This window comes from Lissotriton helveticus, chromosome 2_1, assembly GCF_964261635.1.
Source record: "Lissotriton helveticus chromosome 2_1, aLisHel1.1, whole genome shotgun sequence".
Taxonomy (NCBI): Eukaryota; Metazoa; Chordata; class Amphibia; order Caudata; family Salamandridae; genus Lissotriton; species Lissotriton helveticus.
The window spans coordinates 973,449,828-973,472,484 of record NC_136059.1 but is presented as its reverse complement, the minus strand read 5'-3'; positions in this window follow the sequence as shown (position 1 = coordinate 973,472,484).

Below are 22,657 nucleotides of genomic sequence, written 5' to 3'. Positions count from 1 at the left end.
ATTCGTCAATTTCACATTCTGATTGAACGTCAAGGCCCTTCATCGAGCCTTTTTGTTGTAACTACTTCCCCGGCTAAAGGCACTGGGTAATTTGCACACTTACAGCCTTTCTTATATTTTACATTATTCATCTTCCACTCAATCAACACACCATCTACACGTACACACACCTACTTGTTGCCTTTCTTGGCTATGGTTAACAACTATTCTATATCATAATCGTATTCAAAGTGCAAACCCTTTATCGAGCCTTTTTGTTGTAACAACTACCCCAGCGGAAGGCAATAAGAAATTTGCACAATTACTGCCTTTCTAAAAGTGTTTTAGTGTTTCCTGGAACTTTAAGGATACAGACTGGGCAATTAAAAGTATAAAACGCAAATTTGCCGGTGCATGGAAGAGTGCATACGTAGTCTATAGGAGTTTGAAGCAATCCATGCCTTAAGTCCAACTTTGCAACATGACTACTTCTATACTACCTAAATGATTACAATTCTGAAACAAGAATGTTGGACGCTTTGGACTTTACCTGTGGCATTTCCTTGTGGCAGTTCTTGCCGTGAGGGAAACGGCTCGTTGAAATCTGCTCCAGCCAGCGCCATGAGGGGAACGGCTGCGCCGGTGGCTGCCATACCGCCATACCAACGCCGTGAGGGCTGGGACTACAATTCCCAGGTGCCCCGGCAGCCAGGGCGCACATCTGACGCCATTGCTGCGCCCGGAGGTGCTTGAAAAGCAAGGAGCGCCGAGCGCTCATTGGGACGCTTTGGACTTTACCTGTGGCATTTCCTCGTTGCTGTTCTTGCCGTGAAGGAAACGGCTCGTTGAAATCAGCTCCAGCCAGCGCCGTAAGGGGAACGGCTGCGCCGGTGGCTGCCATGCCGCCATACCAACGCTGTGAGGGCTGGGACTACAATTCCCAGGTGCCCCGGCGGCCAGGGTGCACGTCTGACGCCATTGCTGTGCCCGGCGGCGCTTGAAAAGCGAGGAACGCCTCCAGCCCCGCGGGACGCGCGCGGGCGGCGCCGGGAGAAGCCCGGGACAAGGGCGGGCCATCTGTGGCTGTCTGGGGCTGGCCAGGCTGGGCTGGGCCAGCCCTTTGGTTTTCCTGAACTGATCCATCTGGATATTATTGTGGACTAAAGGTATATCTTATTCTTGATTTATCGGTTACCTGAATAATGGGTATAAACACCCCTGTAGCCACACGGTCCAGTACTAGACAGAAAAAGTGCACTACTACTCCATTACCAAGCCTGACTGCTATAGATAGAATGCTACAGAAAACTATTGGGGTAGTTGTAACTGCCATTGAAAGCACTGAGAGACGCCTCTCGCTCCCCCCAAATATGTGTCTGCCCCAATTACATAATAACATCACTGTATTACAGACAAACTCTACAGACTCCATACTATTGGACTCTTATGTAGATTTACCAAGTCTGGAGAGCAACTACCCTACTTCCCCATCACAAGATTTACTTCCTGTATCGTTTTCTATTACTAGCAAGCTCTCACAAACACCGACTCTGCAGCCTGAAGGTCTAACTGTGGAATCTTCCCTTTCATCAGTTAACTCCTTTTTGGGGCCTTTAATGCAGGATACTCCCCTAAATGTACCAGTCAGGCCACCTAGTAGGATTACTACATTTAAGCAACACTGGTCTAATATTAGGTCAGGAAACATCTGTAAGCGATGATGCTCCTCCCCTAAAAATGGTTAATAGATATCCTCAATCGCGAGCAAATATAGGAAGCACTATAAAAAGGAAAAAGACAGAAACTGCACAGAAAGGGAGGAAACCAAGAGCATTAAAAATGGTGGATTCTGCAAATCCCGAATCAGGGTCACTCATAGGTAGAGGTGTAGCAGGGACTGAGGGTGTTCAATGGGGTCCAACCCAAACTACAAGGGGTAACCGTGAAGGATCTTTTCTATCCGTCCCTGTAGAGGATGTTGGAGGGTCAGTGGCACAAATAGAGCACATTGTAAAATCCCTGATCCTCCCTCTCCTCGAAAGGATAAAATTGGTAAATGATAAGTTAGAGAGATTTGAACAGCTAACCCTAGACAATTTTACCTCCTTAAAAAATTGGATAAAACTTGAAGTTAGAGGGAGAATGGTGAATATGGTCCCCCCCTCCCAAGGATCCTGTAACTACTACAGGTCCCACAGCTGGTGTAGTTACTAAGCAACCCACAGAGGTAGGAATCCAAAAGGATCCCATTAATAACAAACAGACTAAAAAAGTCCCTGGTAAGACTGTACAATGTCCAGTAACCAACACAGGCAAAACCGTATTGGAGAAGGTTGCTTGTCCAGAAGGTATGCAAAAACTGAAAAATAATCATGACAGTAATCGGATAGCTCCATTGGTTACGGTTGATTTACCACCAAAGTCATTGCCTTATGTAATTGTGCTTACTGGCGTCCCAGAATTAAAGAGTGGGAAACCAGAATCTTACCAAGAGCTAAAAAATAGGGTGATATTCTGGTTGAATAACAACAGGCCGATTCCCAGACACTTCAATGGAGAAGTACTGTTTGCAAGAAGAGTTAACTGCATAGGAAGCAGACCAAATGATATACAGGGCGACACAATCATTATTAATTTTAGGGATACCAATGTGGTGAGATTAATCTGTAACGAATACCATTTTATGGATAGGGGCCCTATTCAAATAAAAAACCTGACCTATTTTTATGGTTCGAATCCTATGCGATCTTTTGGACACGAGAATACTATGGCTCATGAAGAGTTGTTGGGAGGTTTTTACGCCTATCCTCCGGTAGCTACAAAAAATCGCTTCACAGAATTATGTGGGCTAGAAGAGGTTGACTGACTGGGAGCAACTAATGAAAGGGAAATAAGAGTCACAACAGTTAACCATATCCAGGGGAATAAGGCTAGGTGTAACACAAGGGATGTAGCCAATCAGGGCTGCCACTCGGTTTCAATGGACAGGCTGGGTAACTTCAACCCGCTAACATCGTTAACTGAAGGGGATATAAATATGGATCATAAACAGTTTTATGGCAAGGACATTGTTGAAGCTAAGATAATTTCCTGGAATATTGCTGGAATAAGGAAACTATGTCTGACCCAGTATGGCATGAGTATATTAACACTGGGGACCTCATTCTATTCCAGGAAACATGGGGAGTAGATAACTACTTTAAAGTAGGATATAGGTCATTTCATATACCGGCTTAAACATAAATAAGACGTGAGTCCCTTGCTCACTTTGCCACTGGATTCATGCAAGCCGGGCTGAAGACGGCTGTATTGCCAGAAACCGGTCCTCGGAAGCTTGTTTCCGGTCCAGGGAAGGCATGGCTTGGCAGTTCGGGCTGGCCTGTTCCCATGAGGCACAGGGTCAGACTGATTTGCATATAGCCATGTCTGAACTGGGGTGGCGGAGTGGGCTAAAGAACGGTGATGGATCAAACCCAGATCTTTTGACTGGGTGTGAGTGTTTGATTGGTTCAGATGCTCCGTCCATCACCACCCCCTTTTGTACCTTTAAACATAAATAAAGGCAGACCATCTGGTGGTTTGATAATTTGGGCAAGAATTACATTGGGCACTGTTTTTAAACAGATAGACTTTAATAGCCCTGATATCTTGGTTATAAAATCCCAAGATATTAAAGGACGGGTAGTCTGTATTATTAACATCTATAACAGACCACAGTCGTCAAACAAAGAATCAGAGATGATAGCCCAATTAAATAGCATTATCTCTAGCCTAGACTGCAAAAGCGTGTTGATTATAGGAGGAGACTTCAATAGGAAGTTTGAACCAGTTATGGGCTTAGAAGATATTTATGGGGAAGAAGACAATGCTAATAGCATTCCCTGTCTTGATGCAAGCCACACTACAGCTCGCACAAAAGGTGCCCTTCAACTGCTAAAAATTACAATGGAATATGGGCTACGTGCCTGTAACGGGCGCTTACCAACAGACTGCCCAAGTAAACCCACCTTTAAGAGAGGTTCCTATGCAAGCCACTTAGATTATATATTGATCTCTATGTGTCTATGGCCAATGCTTTTGGACCTAAAGGTGGGTAATCGTACTGTGACCATTGCCCCCTTATCTTGACTACTCATAGCTCATTTATTGTGCTCCCCATGGAGCTGGCTTCTTGCCATTATAATCTATCTGATGACCCCCTAGAGTCCAATAACCGCAGGTCCTTAAAATGGCCTGCCGTTATGGGCAATGCGGGCATGATCAAGAAAATCTATGATCTCTATGTAACACTAATGTCACCGTTAGTTGACATCAACACTGAGGGTTCACCTCTAACAGAAGTGCATGGGAACCTGATGTTGCAGCTTAGTGGGATCCTCTCAGAAGGGATTAAAAGAGCCCAACCTGGCCGAAATAATTGTCCGAAGCAAGGACTCTGGTACAATAGAGCCTGTCGCCAGGCCAAATCAGAGTTAATAAAAGCTGTAAAAGGGAACCAAATAAATATTACTAGGGACAAAAGGAAGCATTATAAAAAAACATTCTACTATCAAATAAGGGATGGGACGAAAAAGTTTACGGATTTGCTTCTAGCATGTAAACTGAAAGACCAATCTTCGTTTTGGAAGCTTATCCCCGGGGGTACTAAAAATGGAACCCGATCGAGGGATAGGTTTCTTGAGGAAAGTGTCTAGGTAAATCACTTTTTAAAATTGTATTCGTGTGGTGGGGGTGACGAAGAATGGACACACAAGAGTACAGAATTAGATACTTGTGACTCATTCTTAGAATTTAGTTTGGCTGACACTATATTCGCTATTAATGCAGTCAAACAGGGCAAAGCCCCGGGCCCAGATAGAATACCTGGCGATCTCTGGAAACATGAGAATCTTTTGTGGGCTCCTTACATTAATTTGCTCAGTAATGAGATCCTAAGAGGAGCTCCAATTCCCGATACTTGGCGTGGCGCAGAAATTGTTACTATTCTTAAGAAGGGAGACAGACTCAATCCATCGCACTACAGACCTATTAGTCTGATAGACGTGCTCCAAAAAAATTTCGCCCGACAACTGTTAAGTAAGTTGAACATGTGGATCGAGGAAAATTCTATTTTTACAAAATACCTGGCAGGTTTTAGAGTTAGAATCAGTACGGTGGACCAGGTTTTTAGATTTTTATGCTTAATCTGGAAATATATTAACATAAGGAATTCCCACTTATATGTCGCTTTTGTGGATCTCAGGGCGGCCTTTGATCTGGTCCCGAGGGGGAAATTATGGAAATCACTAAGGGACATGGGTGTCCCCGGTGACATTCTCTACCAACTGATCAGGCTGCACGAGGGAAACTATGCAAGAGTGAGGTGGGGACCCAATGGAGAGTTAACAGAGAGAATAGATATAAAGAGAGGTGTTAGGCAAGGTTGCGTTATGGCGCCAACCCTCTTCTCTCTATATGTAAATGACATCCCAGACACCCTCTTGGGCTGCGAGCATGACTCTCCCAAGCTGTGTGGTCAAGCCGTTCCGGCACTATTATTTGCGGATGACGCGATTTTAATTTCACAGACTCCTAAAGGCCTAAAAAACTTGTTGAATACATTTCAGTCTTATTATACGGACAAAAGCCTTGAAATTAATTCTTCTAAAACTAAGGATATGGTGATCAGTCCTCACAAAGGTTTTAATAAAGCTTTTAGTATAAATAATGAAAAGATTGAACACGTCCAAAATTTTAAATATCTGGGTATCACCCTTGACACTAAAATGAACTGGAAGCCACAAATTGAAAAATTGAGGCTACTACTAACACACATTCAAGCCCCCATAATTAGGAAGCATAAGAATAGCTTTGTTAGAGCAGTCTCACCAGCAATTGAGCTATTTAAGTACAAAGCTCAATCGGCTACTTTGTACGGGGCAGCATTGTGGGGCCATGTAGGCAGAGATGCCTTTTCTGTACAAGAAAACCGTTTTTTCAGACAACTTCTAGCTGTTCCAGGTTGTACTCCCTTAATTCCCTTATTCTGGGATTTGAATATACGTCGTTCCGATGATCATGCCTCTCTGTGTCCATTGTTGTATTGGGTCCACCTGTGGTCTACTGATGAGTTAGTGGACGATAGAGAAGCACTAAAGGAAATAATGCAAATAAAGAACGTTACCCGGTTGGCATGGCTAGTGCACATTAAAAATAGTTTTTTAAAATTGGGCCTATACAACTTTTGGACAGATCCTGACTCCCTTACTAACCTTTCTAAAAAACTGTTGAAGGCAAGGTATTGGGAATATATCCACAGTTGTATATTACAAAACCCTAATATTGGAAAACTGACCCTTAAATTTTTTGATGTTAAAACTGAAAGTAAATTTGAATGCTTCATGGACGAAATACTGCCTGCAATGGCAAAATCATTGTACCTAAAGTATCGTTATGGCATTCTACAAATTAAATCTAGAACATCTAAGTGGGTGTGTGACAAGGGGCCTATAGTAAATACCAAACCTGATATGTGCGAATTGTGTGATATAGGCGCTAGGAAAGATGGGGCCCATGTTTTATTTCTTTGTCCTGCATATCTGCAAGCTAGAAAAAAGTGGATCAAACCCATTTGCCTTCTTTTAGGCTTTCGAAAAATTAAAGATGGGGAAAGAGTGTTCAAGGGCGATACATCACAGACTATAGTATTTAGTCGTTTCTTCCTTGCTGTGGCAATAGTCAGGAAAAGATATGGACTAAAAATGTAACAGGATTGTATTAATAAGATATGAATTGGTTTTAAATTCAACTCACCGATTTGTAATAGGTCAAGTAAAAATGGTTGTGCACCAAAGTTACTTTTATATATTTAAGTTTTAACTTCTCCTTGTATAATGTTTACAGACTGCTATGATCTGGATACTTATTTACCGTACCATTTTTTATATACTAGTTCCTGGTATCTTTTAAGTCTTTTTAGATTTAATCATTGCACTTATTTATCTTTTTAAAATATGTACTACCTCGACCGATGAATTTACATTGTGTCTGTAAGACTTTCCATTCCGACAAATTATGTGCCCCAGAAAGTTAACCCCTAACTGAGCAGATATCTTATGTATGTTTGTTCCAAGCTCCATTTTCTATCGTTACCCTATTTCATTTTTATGATGAATGTATAAACATTGTACTGTATTCTTTTTTGGTTGTCTTAACCGAAACAAGAATGTCTCAAACCATTTTAATAAATGTATTCTTATAACATCTCATAACTTAATAGACCTTCTAAAATAATTCCATCATGTATTTCATATACCTCATTATCAATTTCAAAACTTATATGATCATACTCGATGTCATCTAATACTTCCAGAAAATCAACATCCGGGGCCCGATGTAGGTAATCCCAGATTACCGATTCTTAAATACCGAATCATACCGATTTGGTATTTAAGAACTGGCAATCGGGATGTAGGTAATTTTACCGAATTAATTACCGAATCGGTATGATTCGGTAATTAATGAATCGGTATTTACCGATTCTGTAATTGCCATTGATTCCTATGGGCCTTGAGGCCCATAGGAATCAATGTCAATTACCGAATCGGTAAATACCGATTCGGTAAAATTACCGAATTTGCAAGGGGGACAGGGTGTCACTTTGACACCCTGTTGCACCCCTGATTCTAGCTTGTGTGCCATGTGGCACACATACATGCCCTTAGGGCATGTATGTGTGTCATATGGCACAGGTGTACATGCACAGATGTGCATGTACAGAGGAATCCGTTATTTACCATGACATAGTATGTCATGGTAAATAACGAATTCTTAAGGGCCTGTGGCACTGTTTTCAGTGCCACCTACATCACAAACTTGAGATTCGGTAAATTTACCGATTCGGTAATTTACAGAATCGGTAAATATACCGATTCTGTAAATATACCGAATCGGTAAATTTAAGGCCCCCTACATCTCAATTACCAAATACCGGTCGGTAACGGCCGATATCGGCCGTTACCGACCGGTATTTGGTGACCTACATCTGGCCCCCAACCTTTAATCTAGGAAATCACAGCTAATATCTGCAGCATTTATATCTTCCTCTTCATTCTCGCTACTTGTAAAAAGTATGTTCAGCTCTTCTATGACACTGTGACTAGTTTCGAAAATTTCTTCAAATTCTGTTGTTGATTTTCCATACTGAATTTCTTCTGTTGTAGCTCCTTGTACATAAACACTTCTTTTTATCTTTACTATAATATCAGCTCATGTGGTGATTCAAAAAAATTATATTAAATATTTATGTTTTAAATAAAACAATATTTTGAACATGAGTGTATTCTATTTTTAAAACATTGCAACATTAAATACAATAAATAGTGTCACTCTACATTGTGTCAAGTGTTTTATTTATCCTACCTACTGTGTTGCAAACTTAAAACAGAGACGACAGCAGTGCCCCCATTACATTGTCAATTAGGGTGGAGGGAGGCAAAGAAAACAACACTGCCAGAGACGCTACGCTATGGAACTCATTCTAAAGAAAGGTAGAAACATACTGTAAATAAAACGGAATACAAGTAAAGAAAAAGAAAAAAACATACATGCATGACAAAGTCACTGGAGTAATATTCTGTTCCCCAACACAAAAAAGAATTTTGCAAAAACTATATCTACGAATGTTTAAGGAGCTGCAAAGGAACCCATTCTCAGGGATTCAGAAAATATCATTAGGAACCGTGTAGGGAACACCAATGCCCGCACGGTCCCAGCCGGCTCCCACTTCCTACGAGAGCCGGCATTGCTTTGTCAGAGAGAACAGTTTATATGCTACTCTCTAACAAAAAGCAATCTAATTCCTACTTGAAAGACACAGCAGCTTAACTTGCTCTCTCTTTCAAATAGGAAACCGGTTTGCTGTGCTAAAGTGAGAGTCGCGACGCTCCCGCCCTACCATACCAAACAGCAGTGTCCCGGGGGTAGACACCCCGGGACATTGCAGGAGTCGGCCCTGAGACATGGTGGTCCCCGGTGCTGCCCAGAACAATCAAGAGCTCCAGGACGGAGGCAGCGCGACCCCCTCCCAACATTAAAAAGCCCCGAAAAGTGGTAACCCCCGGAGCTAGGAGGTCTGTGCCCTCACGGCCCCCCTATTTTAAATATTACTGCCCCAGGAAGGTGGCTGACCCCGGGGCATGTACGAGGGCCATGAGACCCCCCCCCCCCTCGGCCACACTTCAAAATAAAACTTCCTACTTTGAAGCATTGACAGCCAATCAACATGCAACTCGTGATTGTACGGATTTCCGTCCGCATACGCCATAATTTTTCCATTCTAAATAAAAAAATATATAGAGCTTAAAAAACCATGAACGACCACCTGAGCAAGCCTACAGGATCAGTATGTTTCTACCATGCCACTCTTTTCTTGTGACTAGGTTCTAGCGACCAACAACACGGCTGCCAACACTTCCTGCTTTGGAGTGTCGACAGACAGTTGACAACGAATCAGCATGTGTAAATACGCGTACTCCGCCATTTTTCTATTCAAAATAAAAAAAATATATAGAACTTAAAAATCCATGAACGACCCCTTGAGCAAGACTACAGGATCAGGATGTTTCTACCATGCCCCCTTTCCTTATTTCTCACCTTTTTTTTGTTTAATCTTTTCTTGTGACTCGGTTCTAGCGACCAACAACACGACTGCCAACACTTCCTGCTTTTGAGTGTCGACAGACAGTTGACAACCAATCAGCATGTGTAAATACGCGTACTCCGTGATTTTTCTATTAAAAATAAAAAAAATATATAGAACTTAAAAATCCATGAACGACCCCTTGAGCAAGCCTACAGGATCAGGATGTTTCTACCATGCCCCCCTTTCCTTATTTCTCACTTTTTTTTTTTAAGTGTGTTCTTTTGACTCGGTTCTAGCGACCAACAACACGGCTGCCAACACTTCCTGGTTTGGTGTGTCAACAACCAATCAGCATGCGGCTCGTGCACGTAAATACGCGTACTCCACGATTTTTCTATTCAAAATACAATTAAAAAAACAAATAGCCTGAAAATTCTAAACCTAACCCCTGACGAAGCCTACCGGGTCAGGATGGTTCTACCCTGCCCCCTCTCCTTCTTTCTCAACTTTGTTTACTGTTTTCTTGTGACTCGGTTCTAGCAAGGCACAAGATGGCCGCCAACACTTCCTGGTATCGAGTGTTCACAGACAGTTCACAGCCAATCAGCATGCAGCTCCTGCTCGTAATTCTGCGTATTAACATAGGCGTACCCCGCGATTTTTCTTTAAAAAAAAATAGAGCCTAAACATTCATGAACAACCCCATGAGCAAGCGTAAAGAGTCAAAATGTTTCTAGCCTACCCCCTTCCCTTATTTCTCAACTTTCTGTACTGTTTTCTTGTGACTCGGTTCAAGCGAGGCACAAGATGGCCGCCAACACTTCCTGGTTTCGCGTGTTGACAGACAATTCACAGCCAAACAGCATGCAGCTCGCGCTCGTAATTGAACGGATTTCCGTACGCGTGCTGCCCCCGTCTCAAGATATCTCTATGATTTTACTTGCAATTTTCTCAGAAACTACTGAACGGATTTACACCATTTAACAAAAAGCACAATCTGCGAACCGAACTCTACCTCTCTGCCAAATTTCGTATAATTCCGTTCAGCCGTTCGGGCTGTAGCCCTGGCTAAAGGTACTTATGAAAAATTGCATGGGAAAAACACGTTTTGGGACCCCCCTTTTTTCTTGGCCCCCATTTGACAAATCACCCCCAAACTTTCAGGGAAGGAGCGGAACTAAGCAGGCCATTTTCTTGGAGAAATTCACGAAGAATCGTCCACCAACGCCAAAGTTATTCCAAATAGAATGTTGTGGATTTCCTATGGAAACTAGGTCCTAACTATAACTACCTACCAGCGACCGCCAGTAGGTAATATAAATGATATAAATATATACACACACACACATACATATATATATATGTATGTATATATATATATACATATATATATACATACACACACACACTTATATATATGTCTGTATAGTCACTGAACATTATGCCAAAATGCAGTTCAGGTGTAGTGAAAGTCAAACATAAATACTTCATTAGGGAATCTGGGCTTAATTCATATTGCCATTCCATCATTGATTCCCTATTGCCAAAGATTATGCCATCATTCACAAAGAAAGACAAATAAAACAGAATGGCGTTATCATCTGCAATTTCTTTCACTTTTGAATGTGCCAATGAATTTCTTTCTTTATTACCTTCTTTAACAGCCTATCTACATGTCAGTTGTAACCTACCCGACCGCAACTCAAACTTTATTGAACAGATCACCGAGTACCCATCTCTCTGCCATATAATGTTGAAAATACAATTCTCATGGGTGATTCCAAAATTCATTGTGGCAATACTAAATCCAAATTATTTTTCACCCTAGAGAACATTGTAAATCTAGAAAATCTTGTCTAGCACTCATCCCATTCTTCCTAGTTGATTTGCGATAAAAGAATGATTATAGACCTCATCATTGTAAACGTGGAGGGTAAAATGCTTGCTCCTTTTAGTAGCAACAATTGACATGATTTTCCTTGGTGGAAGGCTCACCTCTTTCAATATCAATGGGTCAAATGATTTACTTTTTTAATGTGCACTACATTATCTTTCTTTTAACCCCAAATCAGAAACATTTGGTTTTGCTTCATGGACCTAGTGACAAATTCCCCTCCAGAGGGTCTCTTCCTGTCTAAATCCCAACACATTATTGGATCCACAACTAAACAATCGGCATAGGGTCCCTTAGCTCAAAGAAGGCAACCAGAAGATAAAAATAGAAATCACTGCACTCCAACGCCAAATGAAAAAATCCCCCAGCCAGCATGACAAACCTGTCTCCTTCTGAACAGTATCTACAAATCGTCCATGAAGAACGGGATGTTAATCCACTCTACTAAACTGGTTCTGCTTGTAAACAAGATGGTTCACGCAAAACTGAATCTTAATTCACAGAAATCGGAATTCCTTATCCTCGTCTCCCAGCTAAAATAGTGGATTATCACAAGAATAGCATTGAAAAGCTAGGGACACTAGGTTTAATCACCAAAGCTGTCTCAACGGCTAAGTCTCCAGGAATCATTCTATATTCTAGACAAAGACTTTAATATCTGCTGCTAAACTTGCATCCCTTCATCTATGCACTCTAAGAAACATCAAGCATTTCCTTCTCAGATCCGACCTAAACCACTTTGGTCAAGCACCTGTCATATCTTGAAGCAAATATTGCTTCACACTCTTCATGGGCCTCAATGAATACAGTCTTGCTCCTTTAAAACCAATCCTTCACTTTGCGGCCCATCTTATTGATGGAAAGAAGAAGACTGATCGCATCTCTCCTACTCTGAGGTCTCTACAATGGCTACCACTAGACGCACGCATCATCTGCAAAAATGTGTATTATGTAAAAGGGTTTGCATTGCACTCAGAATCCTCCTCATGTAACCTGCAAACTGACTCTTTCCATTGAAACAAGCTATTTGACTGGACAAGCAGCTCTTCACCTCAACTCTATTAAAAAATGATCCACCACGAAAAAAAAGCTTTTTTTTAGTAATGCACCGAAAACTTGGAATGCACTCCCTTTGGATCTTCACACTGTCAGCTCCTTCCCACTGTTCACATGTAAATTGAAGAAACATCTAACAGACAATGGCAAGAGTCATATCCCTATCATCCTGGCACATTTAGACCCTTCCCATTTCCGGGACACCCCTCTCCCATTGCCACCTCGTTTTCGCTTATCATCTGTCTGCTTCTCTTGTGACATGTGTATGTCTGTATATCTGCTGTATGTCTCTCCTCTGCATTTAATTTGACATTGTGTAGTGTACCTCTCTTTTGTTTTGCTCTCGGAGAAGCACGCTGTCACCCTCCCCTGGGTTAAGCTGTCCCATATAAGAACCTAATAAAAGAAAAAATCTCTATGGCCAAATGTCATAGTAAATACAATTGTAGGACCTTCATTAAAGACAAAATCTAGCGCATCGGTCAAAAGAAAAGCATCCCAGAGGCCTGAGCATATGTTGGATTAGGACAACCCTGATCTAACCCACAGTAATTTAGTGGTGTAATACACTGAAGGCACAAAGAAAATAATGGCCAGATATACAAAGCTTTTTTTCTGGTCGCAAACGGTACCCCCTTCCCTCTGAGAATGTTGAAAACATTTTTTTAAGAGCAGGCAGTGGTGACTCTTTTGAACACATCCTGTTTTCCTTTAAGGAAAACGGGACTGCATTTAAAAAAGAAAAAAAAGGATTGCTTCATTAAAAAACAATCACAGACATGGTGGTCTGCAAACCTCATCAGGCCACCATTCCTGTGATGGCTGTGATTCCTAATGGGTCGCAAATTGAGATCTACAGCATTAATATTCATGAGGTACGTCGATTTGCCACCTACTAGGAATCACTAGTTTGGAATACAAAAATGAATACATTAAGAATACCAATTTCCTAATTGAAAGTCAGAGATAATCGCAATTAGGACATTGTTATTTCTAATGTTTGTATATCTGGGCCTTTGGTCCTCATTAAAGGTTAAGGGCTGAGGGCCAGATGTAGGTGTCCCAATACCGTCCAGTAACGGACAAAATTACCGAATTTCGGCCGTTACCGACTGCTATTGGGCATTTGGGATGTAGGGGAGGATTCGGTAAATAACAATTCAGTATTTACCGATTCAGTATTAACCGAATCATCATTTACCGATTCGGTATTTACTGAATCGGTAAATGACATGTAGGAAGCACTTTGAAGAGTGCTTCTGTGCTTTAAGGATTTGTTATTTACCACCAACTATTAGTTGGTGATAAATAACGAATACCTCTGTAAATGCAAATCTGTGCATTTACACCTGTGCCAGGTGACAGACATGCATGCCCTTAGGGCATGTATGTGTGCCACGTGTGCACCCTAGCACTATTCAGGGGTGCAACAGGGTGTCAAAGTGACACCCTGCCACCCTTGACTCTTTCCCTATTTTACCGAATCGGTAATTACCGATTCGGTAATTGACATTCATTCCTAAGGGCCTCCAGGCCCATAGGAATGAATGGCAATTACCGAATCGGTAAATACCGAATCTTAACGATTCGGTAATTTTTACCGAATTATTACCTACACAGCATTTACCGGTTCTAAAATACTGAATCGGTAAAATTCGGTATTTTAGAATCGGTAAATCCTATTTACCTACATCTAGCCCTAAGTTCCATTCCCACAGGCATCAGAATTACGAGTTGTGACAACTATAGCACCCTCATAGTTTTCCCCTGATAAATATTGGCAATGCAAACCGGATTAAATCTATGAGGGCAAAAGCTAAAGAAAAAATGCAAAAGCATGCAGATTTCGGTGTGTTACAAAAGGCTTCTGCATATTATGCTTCATTTTCCTGTGGAATAGCAGGTATTAACAATAGGCGGTGAATATCTGACCCTCATTTAATGGTTTTAAAAGAGGTATTTACCACCTTGTTATTGTTAGGCCAGTGTATAACATGGCGTGCAATTTACCTCTACATTTAAAGGTAAAGGTTAGCATGGTCATATTTCCCTATATAGTATTACCTTTTGTGTGTAAAAGAGAGTACCTTTTCGTTAGCTAAAGTAAAGCACCAACTGGACATTGATTTATTAAATGATGTTTAGACTCATTGCGTTCTGATTGTCTAACTCTTATCACCTTCCTGATTGAACATTGCACTGCTGGGCCTGACTATGTTCAGGGTTAAGTGCCAAAGAGGTGTACTTGCTGTTCAGTTTTCGATGCAACAGAAGGAAGACTGCAGGGCGAAATAGGTAAGTGGAACCCATTGAAAAAATATGAGCACAGTAGACTTTTTTCCTCTGTGAATCACGGACAGTGGCTAAACAGGAACTCATTATTAAAGTTCCAACTGCAAAATGCACACTTGAGTTGGCTGGAAAGAGTCTCAAGAAGGCATCATACTGTCCATTCACTGTATAGGGCCTATACATTGACTTCGTGTGAGCCTCTCGCCAATATTTAGCTTAATTGTCTGCAGATGGCGAGGGATTGCGAGAGGCCACCTCTGAGGACAAGCACCTTTAGATTTAGAGATGTCAGATTTAAGAGTTAGCAGGAATGGCAGTACCTGACATTAAAACTACCAAATACAGGTTATGCTCTCTTGGAGTATCCCCTTCCTGTCGGAAGTACTCATCCTCTGAAAATCAAATAAGATTGCAATTAAAATGTATAACTGGATAGCTACAAAACAGAAGACCCTAGAATGGTGCAAATTACTCCTGTTGGTCAAAAATCTTTACAATTGTATTTGTTTTGGGCCCACCTCTCCTGCTGGTAACCAGATGCATGATTCATGATTACTTTCTGCAAGGGCTTTGTTCTGCTATTACTTTGCCTGACTCATTATACCAGTCTCAAAAATTCTACAGACTCTATTTATGCAGGAGTTTTTCTTCATGCTTGTTGCCAAATATTTTCGCAAATTGTGCTTCTTTTTAGTAATCTGCTGCTATCAGCATTCCTGCATATGCCAAAAGGTTCTGTGTACATGAGAATGTAGTAGAAACAGAATAACGAAATAAATGTGATCAACTAGCACTATTTATCACAATTTTTCCAAATCTTGACTTGGGGAACAGGCACCTGAATATCTTTCAAAAGTAGTTTTTCATAAGCCTTTCTAGAATGAGCATAAGCAGCTGTCTCAATGTGATTTTAGAATGCGCCATTTTCCACTGCTAGCCTCAGAAACAAAAAATTTTAATTCCATATTTAGTTAGGTCTACAGACTAAATTTGTCTTATAATGGAATATTTGTAATTTCTTCTGCTAAGATGTCTTGTACTTCATATATTGGTCAGACACATGGCACCCCATTTAACCAGGGGCGGCTCCTCCACTAGGGCGGAGGAACGTCGCCGCAGTGCTTTCTCACAGTGTGAGAAGCAGAAACATAAAATGGTAATAACTTCTAGTTATTACCATTTTATGTATGGTTGCGGGCAGGCGAGTGCACGTGGCTGCTCTGCAAGCAGGGGAGAAGTGGTGTGCCCACTCCTGCCCTGAGTGCGCAAAGACTGTTTTGTCGGCCCCCTGGGGCCGCCCAATCCAGTCATGCATACTGTATAGTTCTCCATGCAGGCTGTAATGCAGCCTACATGGAGAACATGCCCCCCCCCCCCCCCCATAAGCGCCTGGCTGGGCGCCGTCTCGATCAATCACAATGCTGCTTGTACCCACCATTATTTCTCAGGACAGCAATGGGCCCTAAGTTGCACTAACTATATCCTACACCACCTTAGTACTGGAGACAGGATAGGATAGAACAAGCAGGTTGCCTCACGCAGTGATTGTCAACTTAACTCTGTATCCCATTTTTGCTCTCTGACCTTTCTAAGTACAGTACTGTGCTGTGTGAGTGAAATGTAGTTTCTTTTCACTTATGTAAAATCAGTGGCTTACAATGATTTATTAATTGCTTTAAAATGTTTTAATGAGTACTTAGGCTCTTCTACCATATTTTAGAGCTGATATCCTTGGCATGGTATTCCCCCAGACCTTTTGCTTACACTCCCCTCGTTTTGTTGCCATTAGGACTCAGTGAATCTTGTTCCTGCTTCTCTTCTCTCTCCCACAAATATGGTAACATTGGTTTGCACTTAATTCGCACAATTAATTACGTAGTAAATGGTACTACATGTGGCTTAATTAATTACGTAGTAAATGGTACTACATGTATCCAGGGCCTATAAATTAAATGCTACTAGTAGACAGCAGCAATCATTGTTCCACCCACTAAATTAGCCCTGGAAAATATGTCTCAGTCCTGTCACTGCAGCCTTTATTCTTTTTACTACAGGCGGTCCATGATGAATAAACACAAGTAATATTTTTGCATTTTGGAAATTTATGTAATAAGAGTCTGGAATACCAATTTGATGTACATTATTGAAATGATGTGCGTGTTTTTCTCGATATTAATATGAAATGTTATGTAACAAAGTGTGTGTATAGATTAATGTATAGACATACATGAAAAAAGATATTGTAGTGATTGAATATGGTGGAGTGCCCTTTGTAGTTTCAACCTTGTATCGCTATAATAGATATTAGACTGTTTTCTCAATATGTGAATGTGCATGCATTTAAATGAACTGTAGGAGGAATTTATATGAAAAGTCATGATGAATTTCTATAGCAATGAAATGGTGATAGTCTTTGGTATGTAATCATATGAGCTGTAAGGTTGAATTTGAAAACTGGTATGTTGGACCTCTGTGCTTACGAGAATGAAATTGGTAAAATGTTCATGTGTGTTTCGTGGCACTTAACATACATTTATATGTAATAGACCATGAGGTGCTATGATGAATTGGAAAGTGCTCAAGGAAAAGAGAGGCAAATGTATCAATTCAAAGAAGACAGGTGTTAGTAGAATGGAATGTTTTTAATGTAGTCATGATGTATATATGTTTTTTATAGCCCTGATACAGTCCCAGTGTGGTACAAAACACTTTGACTGGGCTGATTTTCTATGTATGTTAAGAAGATACATAACGGGACAATAAATTATTGTTTTCAACGCAAGACGATTGAAGCTGTCTTCTTTGGATGAGTCTGGGAAAATTAAAATGAATAAGCTTTACTACACTTTATAATTGAGAGTATTTGACCACGAAATAAGTTTCATGGAGTGATACTTAACAGAAAGACCTTGACACAATTTTGGTGCTTCTCTGTCTTGATTCTAAAAAATGTAGTTTTGTGTTAAGCTCCCATTCAACCTTGCAAAACATTTTCCAGCGGAATACCTTCCTTTTTAACCTCTGATGTGGACCCTAAAGGCTCACAGGGCAGGTTGTATTGTGTTAAAAAAGTAGGACATGTGTACTCACATTTTGCATGTCCTGGCACTGCAAACCCCCTAAAATTAGTTGTTTTTAACTGTTGTAAGGCTATATCTTCCATAGACTAATATTGGGTTGCCTAACTGCGCTTAATATGTGATGAAGTCAGTTTGGGAACAGCTAGAGAAATACATCTTTCACCCATTTGAATAATAATATAGAATCCATTTTAACATTCAAGGTGGATTTTAAATTGCCATTCTGAAAATGCCACTTTTAGAAATATAAAACACACAAGATGATGGACGGAATGTTGCAAAATGGCAAAACATTCACTCCCAGTCACAGATCTGGGTTTAATCCATCGTTATTTTGCTCACCAAGCCACCCCAGGTCTGACATGGCCATATACAAATCAGTCTCGGCCCTGTGCCTCATGGGAACAGTCCAGCCCGAACTGCCAAGCCATGTCTTCCTTGGACCGTAATCAAGCATCCTTGGACCGGTTTCTGGCTATTAGCTGTCTTCAGCCAGGATAGCTTGACTCCAGTGGCTTAGTGAGCACTAGACACACATCTGGGCATACCCTTCCCACATAGGGTGAACAGCAAAACACACAAGATGATGGACGGAATGTTGCACAATGGCAAAACATTCACCCCCAGTCATAGATCTGGGTTTAATCCATCGTTATTTTGCTCACCAAACCACCCCAGTTCTGACATGGCCATATGCAAATCAGTCTTGGCCCTGTGCCTCATGGGAACAGTCCAACCCAAACTGCCAAGCCATGTCTTCACTGGACCCAAATCAAGCATCCTAGGACCGGTTTCTGGCTATCAGCCGTCTTCAGCCAGGATAGCTTAACTCCAGTGGCTTAGTGAGCACTAGACACACATCTGGGCATACCCTTCCCACATAGGGTGAACAGCAAAACACACAAGACGATAGACGGAATGTTGCACAATGGCAAAACATTCACCCCCAGTCACAGATCTGGGTTTAATCCATTGTTATTTTGCTCACCAAGCGACCCCAGTTCTGACATGGCCATATGCAAATCAGTCTTGGCCCTGTGCCTCATGGGAACAGTCCAGCCTGAACTGCCAAGCCATTTCTTCCCTGGACCGGAATCAAGCATCCTAGGACCTGTTTCTGGCTATCAGCCGTCTTCAGCCAGGATAGCTTGACTCCAGTGGCTTAGTGAGCACTAGACACACATCTGGGCATACCCTTCCCACATAGGGTGAACAGCAAAACATACAAGACGATGGACGGAATGTTGCACAATGGCAAAACATTCACCCCCAGTCACAGATCTGGGTTTAATCCTTAATCCATCGTTATTTTGCTCACCAAGCCACCCCAGTTCTGACATGGCCATATGCAAATCAGTCTTGGCCCTGTGCCTCATGGGAACAGTCCAGCCCGAAGATCAAGATCATATTCTACCCGTACTTAAAGAAAGTCTCTGTTGGCGCCAATCCATTCAGTATCAGAGTTCTCAATGAAATATTTTCAATTGTTATTCCAATTTTGCAGGAAGATTCCCAGTCACTGAAAATACGTAGCAAAAAGTTCATTATATTCGATGTGTTCCAATTGTCATGAAATGATTCTGATCACTGTGGTAGGTGACCATCTTACTAGAGTCAATGAACATCGAATATAGTGACCTTTTGGCTACGTATTTTCAGTGACTGGGAATCTTCCTGAAAAATTGGAAGAACTCTGATATTGAATGGATTGGAGCCAACAGAGACTTTCTTTAAGTACGGGTAGAATATGATCTTGAGCCTACAGTGACTGGTATAAAGACTTTTACAGTGTGAGATTTGCCCTGTTGAAGCCCGTTCTGGGGCGAAACGCATTGGCTGTGTCATTTCATCACCTTACACGATCAGTGGTCCAAGAAATCATTAAAGGATCATCTTTTTGAAATCAGTGAAGAGTCTGGATTGATCAATGTTGTGTGCATTTATGCTTTAAATAATATCTATGTTGCCTTTCTGTGCGTTTTGTACTAAATTTGGAGCTACCCCTTTTTTAAACAGGTGGATGAGTGTAAGTCTACAGTTTTGAGTAACTTTACAATCAGATTTTGTGAATAGCCAAAAATATAAAAGTTATTCAAAAATGAAAAAGTAGTCTTACCTGTGTAAATTACTCACAATTGTAAGTTACCTTTGTGACTAGACCAGAGGTGTAGCCCAAGGGGCTGCATCAGAGACAGGGAATGCAAAATGGCTTTCATTTCTGTAGGAAAGCACTTTTTTACTTGCAAAACACTTACAGAATTCGAAACTGTCACAGCATGTTACAACAATCATCATGAGTCTGTCTTAATTTTCAAACATTACATGTGAAATTAAGTTTTTTTTTCTGTGTATGTTTTGGCTTTGGTTGGATAATCTAAGAGGTACCAAAAAGCATTGCATTAGCAATTATTAAGTCAGGACGTTCTAATGTATAAATCTTGTTTTTTTAAATATGTTACAATCATATATATAAAATACATCCCTCAAACATTAAAAGAAATACAAATCCCAGTTACAGCTTTAAAAATGTTTATTTTTATCAAACAAATAACAAATTAAATACATCACTGATTTTCGGGAAAGGTTCTTGTTTAAGTCTTTTAATGGGGTGGGGTATAAAAAGTTTTTCTCAAACTCTTGCTTTTCCATTACAGCTGATTGTCCTTCTCATTTTGGGAATCATCTAGCAATCTCTCTAGACATCCAGCCCCCTCAAGATGAGGAGGGGGGTGAATGGTTGCAGAAGGCATAATCAACATAAAACATTTTTGAATGGGGAATTCTGGGCTCTGGAAATGGTGATAAATAGAAATGGGAGTGGCATTCCTTGTTTCCAAGAAGCCAATACCTCCTCAAGTCACTCTGTGCTGGGCATCATGTGCTGAACGAATGTTCTCCAGGATTTGGACCATTCTGGATTTGGACTGTTTGTTCCCCCTTCTGGACCAAATTCTGGAGGACAGCCAACACTGCAGTATGCCTAACACTAAGGTGCCTCTTCAGATACAAGTAGTGGTGATACAGGAGCAGGCAGAGAGGTGATTGGGACAAAGGAGACCCCAACCCAATGTGTCCTGGCTTGTAGTTAACTATCTCTACAATCGTAGTGATAATGGCAGTTCAAATAAAAGGAGGCACAGTCTTTGCTGCCACTGCAAGGGACTGGCCAGGGTCTTGACAGTGATATGACTATTTGAAGGACTCTGTCCCAAGTTGTCTTCAATGCAAGCCATCTCTCCCTCTGTGCCATTGGATCCTTTTGTGTCATTGACTCCTCCATTTGACTTCATCAGCTTCTCCAGCACTGATTATGGAGCAGCTGCTTCTTTGTGCTGAGGATTCTACAATAGCTACATAAATAAAAATGATATAATGAAATGATTGATTGCTACATTTTAGGCAAATGCCCTATTAGCAATCATCTGACAAACACATGCTAAGCATAACTTCTATCCAAGGGAATATACCACATATAATCCTCGATAAGGAAAAAAAAATTGACTAAATCTATATCTTCAATTAGCCTAACATATTATACCTATTGACCAATATAGAATTTTGCTCTGTTTGTAAATCATTTACACAAGCCATAAAAAAGGTAAATATATTGTCCTAGGTGGACAAGCACTTGGATACATAAGTGGTGGATATTCCATCCGCCATATTAAAAGTGGCATTGACTACAAAACACTTATAAAATGGCTAATGTTAGATCTGCCATGTTGGTTACACTGTATCCTGTCTCACAAACACAAAAGAAGTCACAATGTTTAATATTGATTTCCCATTACATACTAAGGGCCAGATGTAGGACGGCAAATACCGGTCGGTAACGGCCGATTTCGGCCGTTACCTTACAGAAACTGTAGATTTACCAATTCGGTAAATTTACGATTCTGTAAAATACCGAATCGGTATATTTACCGAATCCGTAAATACAGATGAAGTTGGCACTTTAAACAGTGCTTGTAGTGATTGATTGGCAAGTGCACAGCTAAGTTCACTAATGGTTTAACATAGTTTTCGTCTGTTAAGTCGGTGCTCCTAAGGTGTCGTCTACCACCCAAGAGACGAGTATAGAATAAATGAAGAAGTGTGCTGTCAATTGAAAATTGATGGCATCCCTTGGGGCACACGAATATCAGGGGTACTAATCCTCCTTCCAATGTTAATGAAATAACTCTTGATCAGTTGATTCAAGTTCATAAAGCTTTTTAATTGATTATCATCATTGTCATATGTTTCTTCACATTCGTAACGTAGCTAATAAAGTTTTAGCTTTCAACACCCACCCACAATTTATTTCCTCCAGCTCCAATGCATTTCGGGCCACTGCCCTTCATCTGGGAGCATCTAAAAAAACGACATAAAGCATGCTTATAATTTCCTCCTATTTGTTAAAACAAAACTGTAAACTATGCTATTTTACTAAATCAAGTCATCATGTGTAAAGAAAAAAGTCTTAAATCATCCTCGCGATGGTTCAAATGGAAAATTGTGCACGAAAGAAAGGTGTAACATGCTGTTAAAAAGTTTGTGTTAATGATAGAACAGTTATACAGCTAGTGATGGGAGAATCAAAATGAAAAAGTTACGCTGTTCAACATAAATTGGGACATAAATAATGATTGCAACCTAACTACGCGATGGTTTGAAGTGTGACTAATGATTAATGGACGCATACAGCTTCCGTGATCATATTGAAAAAGAAAACGAGTTCGTGATAGTAGTGTT